Here is a 13,119-nt window from a genome sequence, read left to right on the forward strand (position 1 = left end):
TCTCTCTGCCTGTCTGTTAGCAGGATGGCATTGTTACTGTTGCATTCTTGAGGGGTTTTTTTTTTTTTTCTGGTTTCCAGGGCTCCAGCTTTGCCTGGCTCCGGCTTCTTTCTCCCCTGAGTTGTGAGTTTTCTTCTCACACAGCTGCCCAGCATTTGATCAGCCTGGTTCTCCCTGCAAGCCCAGGGAGAAGCAGACCTTTGGAAAACCAACATCAAAATAAAACAATAATGAATCACAAGGAAAATGACCATTAAAGAATCTACCCAGGGCATCTGGTCTTAAGCCATAGGGTCAACAAATTTCCCAAGCTCATCCAGTGGGTCATTAATGACCTCTCAACTACTTACGGTGCACCTACTAGGTGCAGGACACTGGGTGAGGGCAGGAGATTTAAAAATGAAATGAGATCACGATCATCTGGGAGCTGACTGGCATATGGAAAGAGGCTGCAGGCCTGGTCACCAGCAACCACAGAGCAAGGTACAAAGTGGCAGATGGTACAGGCGTCGCCTGGAGTGGCCGCCACCGTGGCTGCTAAGATATGGGCAGCTGCTCTCTTCTTAGAAATGCTGGAGGGCTTCTGAGGGGAGAGGCCCTTTCCGGTCACTTGCTCATTCACTGCAGCAATATTTACTAAGTCCCCGGAGACACTTTTCAAAGGGCTTGGTGATAGGAGGATGAGCAAAAGATGAGTGCCTGCAATCTGGAACTTGTCTGGTGGAGAAAAGAGGGAAAAACTGAGCATTTTTTTTTTTACAAAAAGCCCTGTGATAAGGGGCACCTACTAAAAAGGAGTAACATTGGGGCTGAGAGGGAAATGAGGAGAATGTGCTAGAGAGGGGTCGAGAGGGGAGGTAGAGAGGGATGGGGAGTCCTCCCCTGGAAACAGATGACCCAAACCAGTGAGAGGAGAGGGCAGCCTTTGATGAAGGCACCATTACAAAGATGTGGGAAGGGTTCCAGAGCCATCCAAGCTAGGGCAGATCCTTGGGGCTAGGAACAACAGGGGCCCTTACTCTCCCTCTACTGGAAGAGGAAAGAGCACCAGACAGAGGAACTGCTTAGAGAGAGGGGCCCTGGCTGAAGCCAAAAGGCACAACCAGCCCAAAGCAAGCGGCAGAGAGGAGACCGAAGGCTTAAAAGCCCTGATGTCACTCTTTTCCCATCATCCCATCTCCTGCCAAAGCCAGCCAGAAGCCAGAAAGCATGGGATCCTCTGATCAGACGCACACAAGCACCCCCTCAGCACAAGGAGACTCAGACAGGAAGGGAGAGTGGGCAGGTTGGAGGGGCAAGAGGAAGAAGCATCCGGCTCAGAAGGGAGAGGCCTAACCCAGGGACGCCGGCCCTGCTGTTCCCCAAAACCCCACAAACATAACCCGACAGTGAAGAGGGGGAGAAAAGCCACTGAGAGACAGCAAGTTTGAAACAGGTGCCGCAGTTCTAAGTGGCCCAGGAAGTGTGATAAGGATGAAGCCTCAGGGGGATCAGCCATGACAAGGGAACAAGTTGGTCTAGTTCCCCAATAAGTTCCTGAAATGAGAAACACTAGGGGACTTGGGGGGGGCAGGGTTTCCAGCCAAGGAAGAGGTGTGGGTGACAGACCCTTGTAAAGAGGGCAGCCCTGCCATCTCTCCTCCTCCATCCCCATCAGCGGGGGCCTCACTTCCCCACCCTCCAGGCTAGGGGCGATTTGTTAGAGAAATGGACAGGGGTGGGGGTGGGGGTGGGGCTTTTGACTTGGGGTACCAGGCCCAGCAGCAGGTCAGTGTGTGGAAGTCCCCATCCTAACTGCTCAGAAAAGCCTGCAGACCCCTTCCCCTGCTGGTCTTCCGGCCAAATGCCTAACTCCAAACAGGATTCTAGAACATTCTTCTCTACAAAAACTGAAAAATCCCAAGAGGGAAACCCTAGACGAATGCTGAAATCGGGAGGCCCCCTGAGTAGCAGCGAGGCCTCTATTCTCTATCCTAAAACGCATCGCTAGGCAGTGAGCCCAGAATATCTGCAGAGATCCCAGTCAGCGTTTCAGTGTCTCCCTCTCAAATACGCGTGGGCAAGTAGAGATCTCTAGACATCTGAGGAAGATCCCCCAAACACGAGAAACCCAACGAGAGAGAAAGAAAAAGGAACTCTCAGGAAATAGAGCCAATACAGGGAGCAAGAGGAAAACTTCAAAGACCTTATAATTAATAGCCTCGGGGAAATAAAAAGAGGATATTGTTCCTGTGAAACAAGAACAGACTCTCATAAAATGGAAACAACCCAAAAATAAGAGCTCCTAGAGGTTAAAAATATGATAGCAATGAAAATGGAAGACAGACCAGCGCAGTAGAGGAAGGGGGGTGGCGGGAAAAGGGAGGAACTGGGAATGAAATTGACCTAATTATGCTATGTACATATATGTACAGTGAATTCCACCTTTATGTGTATCTATAAAGCACCAATTTAAAATTCAATAAATAAATAGAAGGAAGGCCAGTTGAGTAGAGAAAGGGGGTGGGAGGAGGAGGGGAGGTAGTCCTGGAGCAAATTGTATTCCATGCATGTATGATTATGTCAAAACGAACCCCACTTATATATAACTATAATGCCCTAATAAAAACGTTTTCAAAAACATATGGAACATCCACAAAAATAGGATTATATAAATGCTGAAAAGAAAGCTACAACAATGTCAAGAGAATCTACACAATGTATATATGTCCTGTGCTTATGTTTCAATTATTATGCTGGGGGAAAAAAAAAGATTTCTTCTTAAAAAGATTCAGTAGAAATTTTGAAAGTAAAGTTGCATAAATATCCCCCCTCAATAAAAACTAGGACATAAAGGGGAAAAAAAAGGTTGATAACAAGTGGAGCATAAAAATGTAGAATATCTATCCATGAGATCCCATATTAAACGAATAGCAGTTCCAGAGAGAACATCAAATAATTAGTGGGGAAGAAAAATAAAAGAAATTATAGAAGACATTTTATCCAAACCACATGACAAGTTTTTTTTTCCAGGTCAGATGAGCTTACGGAGGTCTCACATAAACTAAGAGACCCACCCGGACATATTACTGTGGAATTTCTGAATATCAAAAATAGAAAAAAAAAATCCTAAATGCTTCTAAGAAAAGACCAAAAAAAATCACATACAAAATATCAAGAATAAAAATAACTTCTCTATAGGTTATAGATTAAATTTTGCAACCCACGCCCCCATTCATCTGTTGAAGTTCTAACCCTAGCACCACATTATGTGACCTTACTGAGAAATAGGGTCTTGGCCCTGCGGCACACTCCCTCCATCTGTCTATGAGTTCTTTGTCAAGCTTCCTTCAACAACAAGAGCACACTCCATTTGTTAGAATAGTCTCCTTTCCTCACCTAATGAATTCTTTTTCTTTTCCCCCCTTCAGATGTCAACCCAAGTGTTACTTCCTCAAGAAGGAAGTCAAACTACCTGGAGCAGGCTTCCCCATTAGTGTGCCCTTAGATATGCATTGGTTCATGTGATTATTTAATGAATTTCACAGAGATAAAAGGCTCCAATGAAAAAGGAAAGGAGAAAACAAGAAAGAAGGGAAGGAGGGATAGAAAGAAGGGAAGGAAAGGAAACTAGTTAAGATGAGGTCATACTGGAACAAGGTGAGTCCCTAATCCAATACGACTAGTGTCCTGATAAAAAAGAGAAATTTGGACACAGATGCACATACAAGGAGAATACCATGTGAAGACGAAGGCAGGAAATCAAGATAATGCAGGAGAAGCCAAGGAATTCACCAAAGAAGCTAACAAGCCACCAGAAGCTGGGAGAAAGCCCTGGATCAGATATCTCCCTCACACCTGCAGAAGGAATCAACCCTGCCAACACCTTGAACTTGAACTTTTAGCTTTCAGAACTGTGAAGCACTAAATTGCTCTTGTTAAAACTAACCCGTGTGGGGTACTTCATGACAATAGCCCCGGGAAACTAACATACTATGTGGACAAAAGAAGCCAGAGGTTGATGAGAGGGTGAGTTCAAAACTCTGAAATTGATTTTTTTTTTTTATCCTAGAATTCTAAAACAAGCCAAAATATCAGTCAGGCCTGAAGGCAAAGTACAGACATTTTCAGCCATGCATGACCTCAAAAAATAACTCCCATGCAACTATTCTCAGAAAGCTGCTGTAGGATGTGCTACAGCAAAACAAAGGAGTGAATCAAGAAAGAAGACATTGGTTCCAGGAGACAAAGGAGATAACACATAAGAGGTGTAGGAAAGTCCCAGAATGGCAAACATGCAATTGGCTAGCCCAGAGGGCTACTAGTCAAGGCTGAAACAATAGATGTAGAAGTAATGTCAAGAGAAGGAAAAAATTAAAACTAGACAGATTATCTAATCATTGACCTTACAAGAAAGAGTACTGAGAGGGATTTTTCAGTATCAAAAGAGTATTTGGGAAAAAAAAATGGGTCAAGGAACTAAACAGACACTTCTCAGAAGGTGACATACAACCAATCAACAAATACAGGAAAAAAAATGTTCAACATCTCTAGCAATTAGGGAAATGCAAATCAAAACTACTCTAAGATTTCGTCTCACTCCAGTCAGAATGGCAGCTATTAAGAATGCAAACAACAATAAGTGTTGGCGAGGATGTGGGGGGAAAGACACACTCATACATTGCTGGTGGGATTGCAAATTGGTGCAGCCAATATGGAAAACAGTATGGAGATTCCTTGGAAAACTGGGAATGGAACCACCTTTTGACCCAGCTATCCCACTCCTCAGTCTATACCCAAAGGACTTTAAAACAGCATACTACAGGGACACAGCCACATCAATGTTATTGCAGCCCAATTCACAACAGTTAAGCTGTGGAACCAACCTAGATGCCCTTCAGTAGATGAATTGATAAAGAAAATGTGGCATATATACACAATGTTATATCACTCAGCAATAAAAGAGAATAAAATCATGGCATTTGCAGGTAAATGGATGGAGTTGGAGAATATAATGCTAAGTTAGCCAATTTCAAAAACCCAAATGCAGAATGTTTTCTCTAATATAAGGAGGCTGATTCATAGTGGGGTTAGGAGGAGGAGCATGGGAATATTAGATGAACTCTAGATAGAGCAAAGGGGAGGGGAGGGGGCAAGGGTGTAAAAAAGATGGTGGAATGAGTTGGACATCTTTACCCTCAGTACATGTATGAAGACACGAATGGTGTGAATATACTTTGTGTACAACCAGAGATATGAAAAATTGTGCTCTATATGTGTAATATGAATTCTAATGGATTCTGCTGTCATATAGAACCAATTAGAATTTTTTAAAAATTTTAAATTTTTAAAAAAGAGTACTTGAAGAGCATTACTGATGTAAACCTAGAAAGCTCAACAAGTCCATTCTTGGAGATCATTTATTGAATGCCTTCTATGAGCCAGACACCATTCTAAGTACTATAAATGTAGCAGTGAATAAAGCAAAAAAAAAAAAAAAAAATCCCTCTACTCACAAAGTGAACACTCTGGTAGAGGAAATCGGAAAATAAAGGAAACCAGTGAAATCTACAGAGGGTTAGATGGTGAGGGTTCTATGGAGAAAATAGCATGCGAATGGGAATATCAGGATGGGGATGGAGGTTCTGCAGGGAGGCACCACGGGAAAACAACCTGAAAGGGGGAGCCAAGAAATCAGGTGGGTATCTGGGGCAGCAGAGGCAAAGTACATGCAAAAGTTCTGTGAAGAGGAAACCCCAAGCTCTGGAATAGAGCTGCTGGAAGGTGGAGGTGCTGGAAACTGGGAGGAAGAATGTATGAGAACCTGAAGGGAGTGGAGGGGAGAAGGAGCCAGGTTCTCGTTAAACCGAGGCTGGGAGAGTATCCGACCGCCAGGTGGGGCTGCTGAGGAAGAGAATGGATATGAAGTTCTGGAGTTCAAGATCTGAGCTGCAGGTGGGAGTGATAGTCATCATAACCCAGGTCATTCAAAGCCACGGAGACAGGACGAGAAGCAACAAGTCGTAAGGAAAGCAAAACCTAAACAAGGACATGCAGAGAGGCATCATGGAACTACGTCTCTGGCTTGGCAAAGAACAACACTTGTCAAGTTGTAATGACAGGAACACAAAGCATTGATTTAACCACAGTGGGGATGGGCACAGTGGTGCTTTCTTGTAATCCCAGAGACTCAGGAGGCTGAGGCAGGAGGATCATGAGTTCAAGTCCAGCCTCAGCAATTTAGCAAGAACCTGTCTTGAAATTAAAAAAAAAATTTAAAAAGAGTGGGGATGTAGCTCAGTGGTAAAATTCCCTTAGGTTTAATCCCCAATATAATAATAATAATAATAATAATAATAACTGAAATTGTGATTTAACTATGATGAGAACGTGGGACAGTGAAGACAGAGCTCACAGGTAGGGTTTAAGAGTGCTGAAGCCTGATCTTCATAATAGGAAAGAAACAGATGATGTTTGAAATCTCGAATTTGAGACTCAGTAGTTAAGTTACTCCTGGTTGGGAGCAGACTGAAAATTGCCTTAAATGATGCCCTAGGAATCCCCTTATTCATGTGCTCGGTGGCCATGGTCCCCTACTCAGAGAGTTGATTGTCCATACCCCAGAAGGAAGGGCAGGAGGTTTTAACTTGGCAAATGGCACATTTTTGGAAACATACCTTTGCATGTGGTAATCACGTAACCAACAGAACCTTTAGCCTTGCTCTTTAGGTAAATGCACATAGACAGGGTATGTTTGTTCAATGGCCTGAAATCATTACTGGACCGTAGTTAAATAATTAAATCAGAATTAATGCTTGAATATCTGTTTAAAGGCATACCTTCATTTAAAACATACAGTTTCTTCTATTACATGTTGATTGCCAGGTAGGTTGTTCCCAAAAGAAATACAAAATTTTTTCCCTGTAATTGTATGATTCCTTGAGGCTATAAACAATTCTACAAGAGAAAAACAAACTTCCCAATAACTTTCGATACCAAGTGCTCTTTTGAATTGGACCCCCATTAAGAGGAGGGGATGATGTATGGCATCCAGTTTTATGCATCATAAATCTTTTTGGGGTGGGTTCTTTTTAATCTGAGACACAGACCTTTGACCCACTGAGCTAACTGGATTCTTTCCACTGTTTTCCAGCTCCACGTATCTCTTTAAATAGTTTGTGGTTTATTTAGCAATTTTACTTTTTTCTGTACTCAAAACCAGGATGAATGTTTCTTCCCCAAGTGGATTTTAACACAGCTGCCTCAGGCTGCAGGAAAAACCCACCAGTGAAGGATCAAACCATTAAAGTAAGATTGAAGCCGAAATTGAAAATTGAGAGCAATCTTTGTGTACCTTTCGAATGGATGTATTTTTAAATTGGCAATTTGAAGAAGAATAAAATCGGTCAGAATAATACGGTGCAAAGAAGGAAAGCGAGTTGGGGGGTATTATTATAATTTTAATTAGATGCATTCCCTTGTTTGAGATTTACTTACAGAACAATCTTGGTTTTAATGGGAAGAAATTCTTATTGAGGAATTTGACTACTACTGTGGAATTTTACTTTGTTTCGTGGTGAACTGCAAGAGCAAGTCTCCCAAAAACGTGACATTTGAGATGCAAGCATAGGGTCACTATACCTTACTACCAATTGGAGCTCATGCCCAGAATGTAGTGGGGTTTACTAAACTGTCTTCTGTTTCTTCATTTCAAATTTCCAGGGTGGTCCAAAGATAACTGGGGCCAGGTGCGGTGGTACATCCCTGTATTCCCAGAAGCTCCAGAGCCAAGACAGGAGGATCACAAGTTCAAAGCCAACCTCAGCAGCAGCGAGGCCCTAAGCAACTCAATGAGACCCTGTCTCTAAATAAATACAAAATAGGGCTGGGGATGTGGCTCAGTGGTCGAGTGCTCCTGAGTTCAATCCCCGGTGCAAAATAAATAAAACTGGGAATTCCTTTTTCACAATATTGAGGGTACCTGAAATGGGGATCAGAAGGCAGTGCTTTTTGCTAACTGCCCATAAACTCACCAATCAACATAGTGCCTGTGCATCCTCATCCTGGAAGAAGAGGCTCCTCTGTTGAAAATCCACTTGGTCCTATTTATGTGGGCCATGAAGAAGTAGAGCCAGATGAGAAATTCCCCAGGAGATGAAACTCAGACAAAACCTGCCTTGATTTGTTTTGGGTGTTGCTGACTTCTAAACATCAGAGGTGAACTGTGAACCAGTCTGTCTTGAGGTCAGTGATGGTCCTCTGCATCTGAGCCCTGTTCTTGTGTCCCTGGAATCTTTTCCCCTAAGGCCATAACATTCATGAATATTACTGTTCTATATTTGTTTTCTATGTCTGCTATTACCAACAGCCATAAACAGTGGCTTAAAACAACACACATTTATTATCTTACAGTTCTGCCTCTCAAAAGTTCCAAATGGGGTTCACTGGGCTAAAATCAAGACATGAGCAGAAGCGGGTTCCTTTTTGAAGCTCCAGGAATGAGCCCATTTCCTTGACTTTTCCAGCTTCTAGAGACCATCCGCATTCCTTGGCTTGTGGCGCATTCTCCATCTTCAAAGCCAAGTCCTTCCCATGATGGCCTGTCTCTGGTGCTCCCTTCACTCTTCCACTTTAAGGACCCCCCATTGGGCCCACCCAGATGATCCAAAAAAAATATTTCTGTTTTAAGGTCAGCTGATTGCCCAACCTGTTTCCAGCTTTGACCTTAATTTCACTTTGCCAGTGACCTCACTTATTCGCAGGTTCTGGGGTTTAAGACGGGGCCATTGTTCATGCCTCCCAAGGAGAGTTTCCCTATTGCCCAAGAACAGAGTCTAGACCCCCCCAGAGAAATGGCTGAGCTAGAGGAAGAGGATTCCTGGCAACAGGTCCTAGAGATACTGCCATGCCAGCATGAAGGACACCATCCATTTAGCTCCAAGTCTAGGAGCTTCCCAAGGGGATTCACCATGGAAGAAGAAAAGCAAGATTTTGCATCTAAAAAGGTCAACACATGTAGACAACAAAATGCCCAAGAGCAGATTTTTAAACTGCCGCAGTCTGGCTGGGCACAGATCATGAGCCACTGAAGCAGGAACAAACTTTATTTCTGAACTCCACCAGCACACTCCACACACACTCCCCCCAGGAACTCTCCCGAATACCACGCGGCTCCTCCAGGAACCAACAACCGGAAATCCCTCTTCCGGAGATCCCTCCTCCTGCACTTCCCCAACCAATGGGAACTCTCCGGGAATCCCCGCGAGAACTCCAAAGTAGCAGACCGAGGCAGACAGTAAAGGTCTAATATACAACCGAATCAATCCAGCATCATCTTAATGGCTTGCCTCTCAACCAATACTATTGGCAAAATGCCAGGGGCCATTACGACTTGGCTGTGGCTCTCAGCTATAAACCATCCCCAAAGCCTTTTCCTTCAACACCTTGTCTCCCCATAACCAAGGGTAAAACATCAGGCACATATTTGTACTCTCCCTTCACTTCTTTGAGCCTCAGTTCCCATATCCACGTGATGGGAGGATAACACCTGAGGGTAACCGATGATCCATTAGGAAGAAAGCAAACCAGATTGGTTAAAGGGTTCAGGAGTCCTTGCACCAGGTGTTATATTATTATAGTCATCAACCAAATTGTCCCAATTGACGAGAGCCTCCGTTTCTTCATCTGAAAACTGAGGGTAAAAATAATCTCCACCTCATGCAGGGAGACAGCCGGCCCCTGCTCCCTGCAGGCCTCCTTTTCCGCTGTCAGGCCCCCCACCTCCGGATGCCCACACCCACCTCTCCAGCCTTCCCTGCTTCTCTGCCCCCTTCCCTCTGTCCATAGTCAAGCGTGAACGTCCCTCTCTGGGTTAATCTGCCCTAGCAAGCTCTTGATTACTCACGGGTCACCAGGGGCCTTGTAGCACTCGTCTTCCTTAACTTTTCTGTGTTTGACTTGACACCAGGCCACCTTCCCCTGCAGGAGGGATCCTGATGGGCATCAGCCTGAGCAGCTGCCCACTTTGTTCTGCAGGAGATTTCTTCACTAAGAGGATGGGGATGTCAATCCACTGGGGAAATCTTCAGCCAGACCCCAGCTGCTGGAAACTGAGGGTAAGTGGGTGTTTGGAAGGATCAAGGCGATGAGCTTCCTAAACCCCACAGCAGAGGAGCACCAGGTTTCCCCCTTCATCCATGTTCCCTTCAATTGAGAAGGAAAAGCTGCCAGATTCGGTGGCACATGCCCGTAATCCCAGTGGCTCCAGAGGCTGAGGTAGGAGGATCTCGAGATCAAAGCCAGCCTCAGCAATTTAGCAAGGCCCTAAGCAACTCAGTGAGACCCTATCTCTAAATAAATATTTTTTAAAAGTGCTAGGGATGTGGCTCAGAGGCTAAGCATCCTGGGTTCAATCAGAAGAAGAAGGAGGAGGAGGAGGAGAAGGAGGAGGAGGAGGGAAAAGCCTCATAGCCTTAGGTCAAAGAGAGAGTCTGATATTTACTACTGGCTCCAATAAGTAGAGAAATAGATTCTGGTCTTACAAATTGGAGCGACGTGGTGAGGTTCTGGCCTCGGACTCTGTCCCCCCACTTTAAGAGCTGCATCAGGTATTACCTCAAATTATCCAAGAGCAAGCACATCCTTCTATAGGGGGACTTGGGTCCTCTTGTGCCATCACTATCTAACTTCGTGTTAGGAACGCATGTTTCTCCTATGACAGGACTTGAACCCTACAGAGCTGTGGTTCCAACTTTAAAGTGCTTTAAAGTGTGTACCTGCCTCCTGGGGAGCCCCTTGGCAGTCTATATGTGTCCACTGTCCATTTATGAATGAGACCAACTTTATTTGTTCTACTACTCTGAACCCACTCCTTCACAGGAGGGCTGTCTGTCAGCAGGTCTCACCTGCTAGGGCTTCAGTGCAGCTCCTCCAAACTCAAGTGTTGAAACTCAACAGCCAATGTAAGAGTGCTAAGAGGTAAGTCCTTCAGGAGGTGACTGACAGAGTGGAGCTCTTATGAACAGGATCAGGTGTCTCTGTAAAAGGGCCTGGCAGAGAGAGCTCACCCAGCTTGCTCTTCACCTTCCCCTGGTGAAGTTCAGCATTCAAGGCTCCTGATCTTGGCCTTCCCAGCCTCTAGAAATAACTTTCCTATTGTTTACAAATGGCCCAGCCTGTGGTATTTTGCCATAGCAACACAAACAGACCAAGGTACCCCTGCATCCTCAAATAGGAGAGTTGGACTCCCCGACCTTAAAAAATGGTATTTGCTGGGGCGCTGTGATGAACTCCTCTAGAGATCTCAAGATTTTAATGGCTGTGAGCAGCACAGGCTTTTTAAGCTGGCCCACGTGGCCATGGAGTGAGTGAGTCCCTGGGGCCAGGCTCCCTGCACACTAGGGCTCCACCACTTTCACACAAGACTCTGCTGTGGTGTCATCCATCAGTAGAGAGGGAGAAATCGTGCTGAGGGATTTGGAGTCACACCCGAAAGTGACCTGCATCCCCTCCACCTGCATTCCATGGGCCAGAGGAAGGCCCAGGGGAGCTTGGAAACAGGCCGGCCATGTGGCCAGGAAAGCAGTTTTGGTGGCCATCCATCCTGCCCCTAGGCTTCCGTCCACTACAGTTGCAGGCTCTCCAGTTGCTTTGAAGTCCCCCTGGGAGCAGCAGAGTTCGCCGACTCGTCCTTCACAATGGGGACTCCTCAGAGAAGGAGGAGAGCATTTAAGTAGCTCATCCCAGGAGATGGCCACCTCTACACCCCAGCTGATCACCACTCCTGTCCCCACATCCCTCCCAGAGGCTGGGCTTCTACACACTGCCACACCCTGCCTCCCATCAAAAGCAGCCACTTCTGAAATCAACCAAAACGAGGTCTGGAGGTGAAGAAACGTTGGGGGGGGGGAGGACAGCTGATGGCTTCATTGAATCTGAGGCTGCTCTCCGCTGCCGCTACTCTGCTGCCAAACCTCCTGCTCCCGGGGGCCAAAGGACATCTTTTACACTCTTTCTTCAGATGTGAACTCAGGGTCATTTGCAATCCCCGGAGACGGGGGGGGGGGGGGGGGGGGGGGGGGGGGGGGCCTCTGATGCCGGTCCCGGAAACAGACAAGGACGCCTCGGAGATCAGCCAGAGAGGTGACATCTCAGAAAAGGGAAAAGGCCTTTCTCAGAGACAAATGCAAAGTCGTCAGCAGAATGAATACAAAGTTTGGAGTTCAGTGTCACTTGTCTTACTTAGAATTCCCCAAAGGGGTCCTCAAAAGTAGCTGTGAAAGAACTAGAGACACAGGCGCTGGCCGTTTGCAATATTTATCACAAAAAAAAAAAGAGGGACAACTGTGAAAGGTCGCACCTTGCACATTGACACAGAATATGCAGCAGGCTCCCTGAGGCCACTCAGCCCTCCCTCCCACAATGGTAGGAGCTGCCGCAGGGAGGCCGTGGAGACTCCTTGTCACTGAGAACTAGGGAGTGAGGACTCTGCCAGAATACAGAGGGCCCCTGAGCACGGAGCTCTCGAAAGGCAAACCGAAGGCCAGGAGAGCTGGGCGTGGCCAAGGTGTACCGCAAAGGTGACCCTGGGAGGCAGCACATTGACCACAAAATACAAACAGCCAGTCTGTCATGGTGATCAGCCTATGGAGGTCCTCCATGTACATTAGCTCATTTAATCCTCCCCAGCAACCAAATGAGGTAGCAGCAATGATGATCTCCAATGTTCACATGCAGAGACTGGCTCAGAGAGGTAAGCAACTTGTACCCAAATCACACAGCTGATAAGCGGCCAAACTGCAAAGCCTGCCGGAGCTATTCTGATCTCGGATGAGACCCTTGAGACAATGGCACAGGTGCTTCTGAAATGGACCTCTGGGTGGTCACTATCACCCGTGCATAACAAGCCACGGGCAGCTCTAATTTGACAACCCAAACTGACGGCAGCAATGACTCAATGTTATAGGCCAGAGGACAGCCAGGGGGACCCCTGAGGAACAGTCACCTGTATTTTTTTGAAAGTCACTAATAAGTCACCATGTGGAGGTACGTGCCTAATGAGGGACCCATTCCAGGTGAGGCTGTAAGAGGCAGGGAACTCAGGGACAGAGGCCCCGGGCTGGGGTCAGAAAGTGAATCCTG

The sequence above is a fragment of the Spermophilus citellus genome (assembly GCF_964194105.1).
Source record: "Spermophilus citellus genome assembly, chromosome: 17".
Lineage (NCBI taxonomy): Eukaryota > Metazoa > Chordata > Mammalia > Rodentia > Sciuridae > Spermophilus > Spermophilus citellus.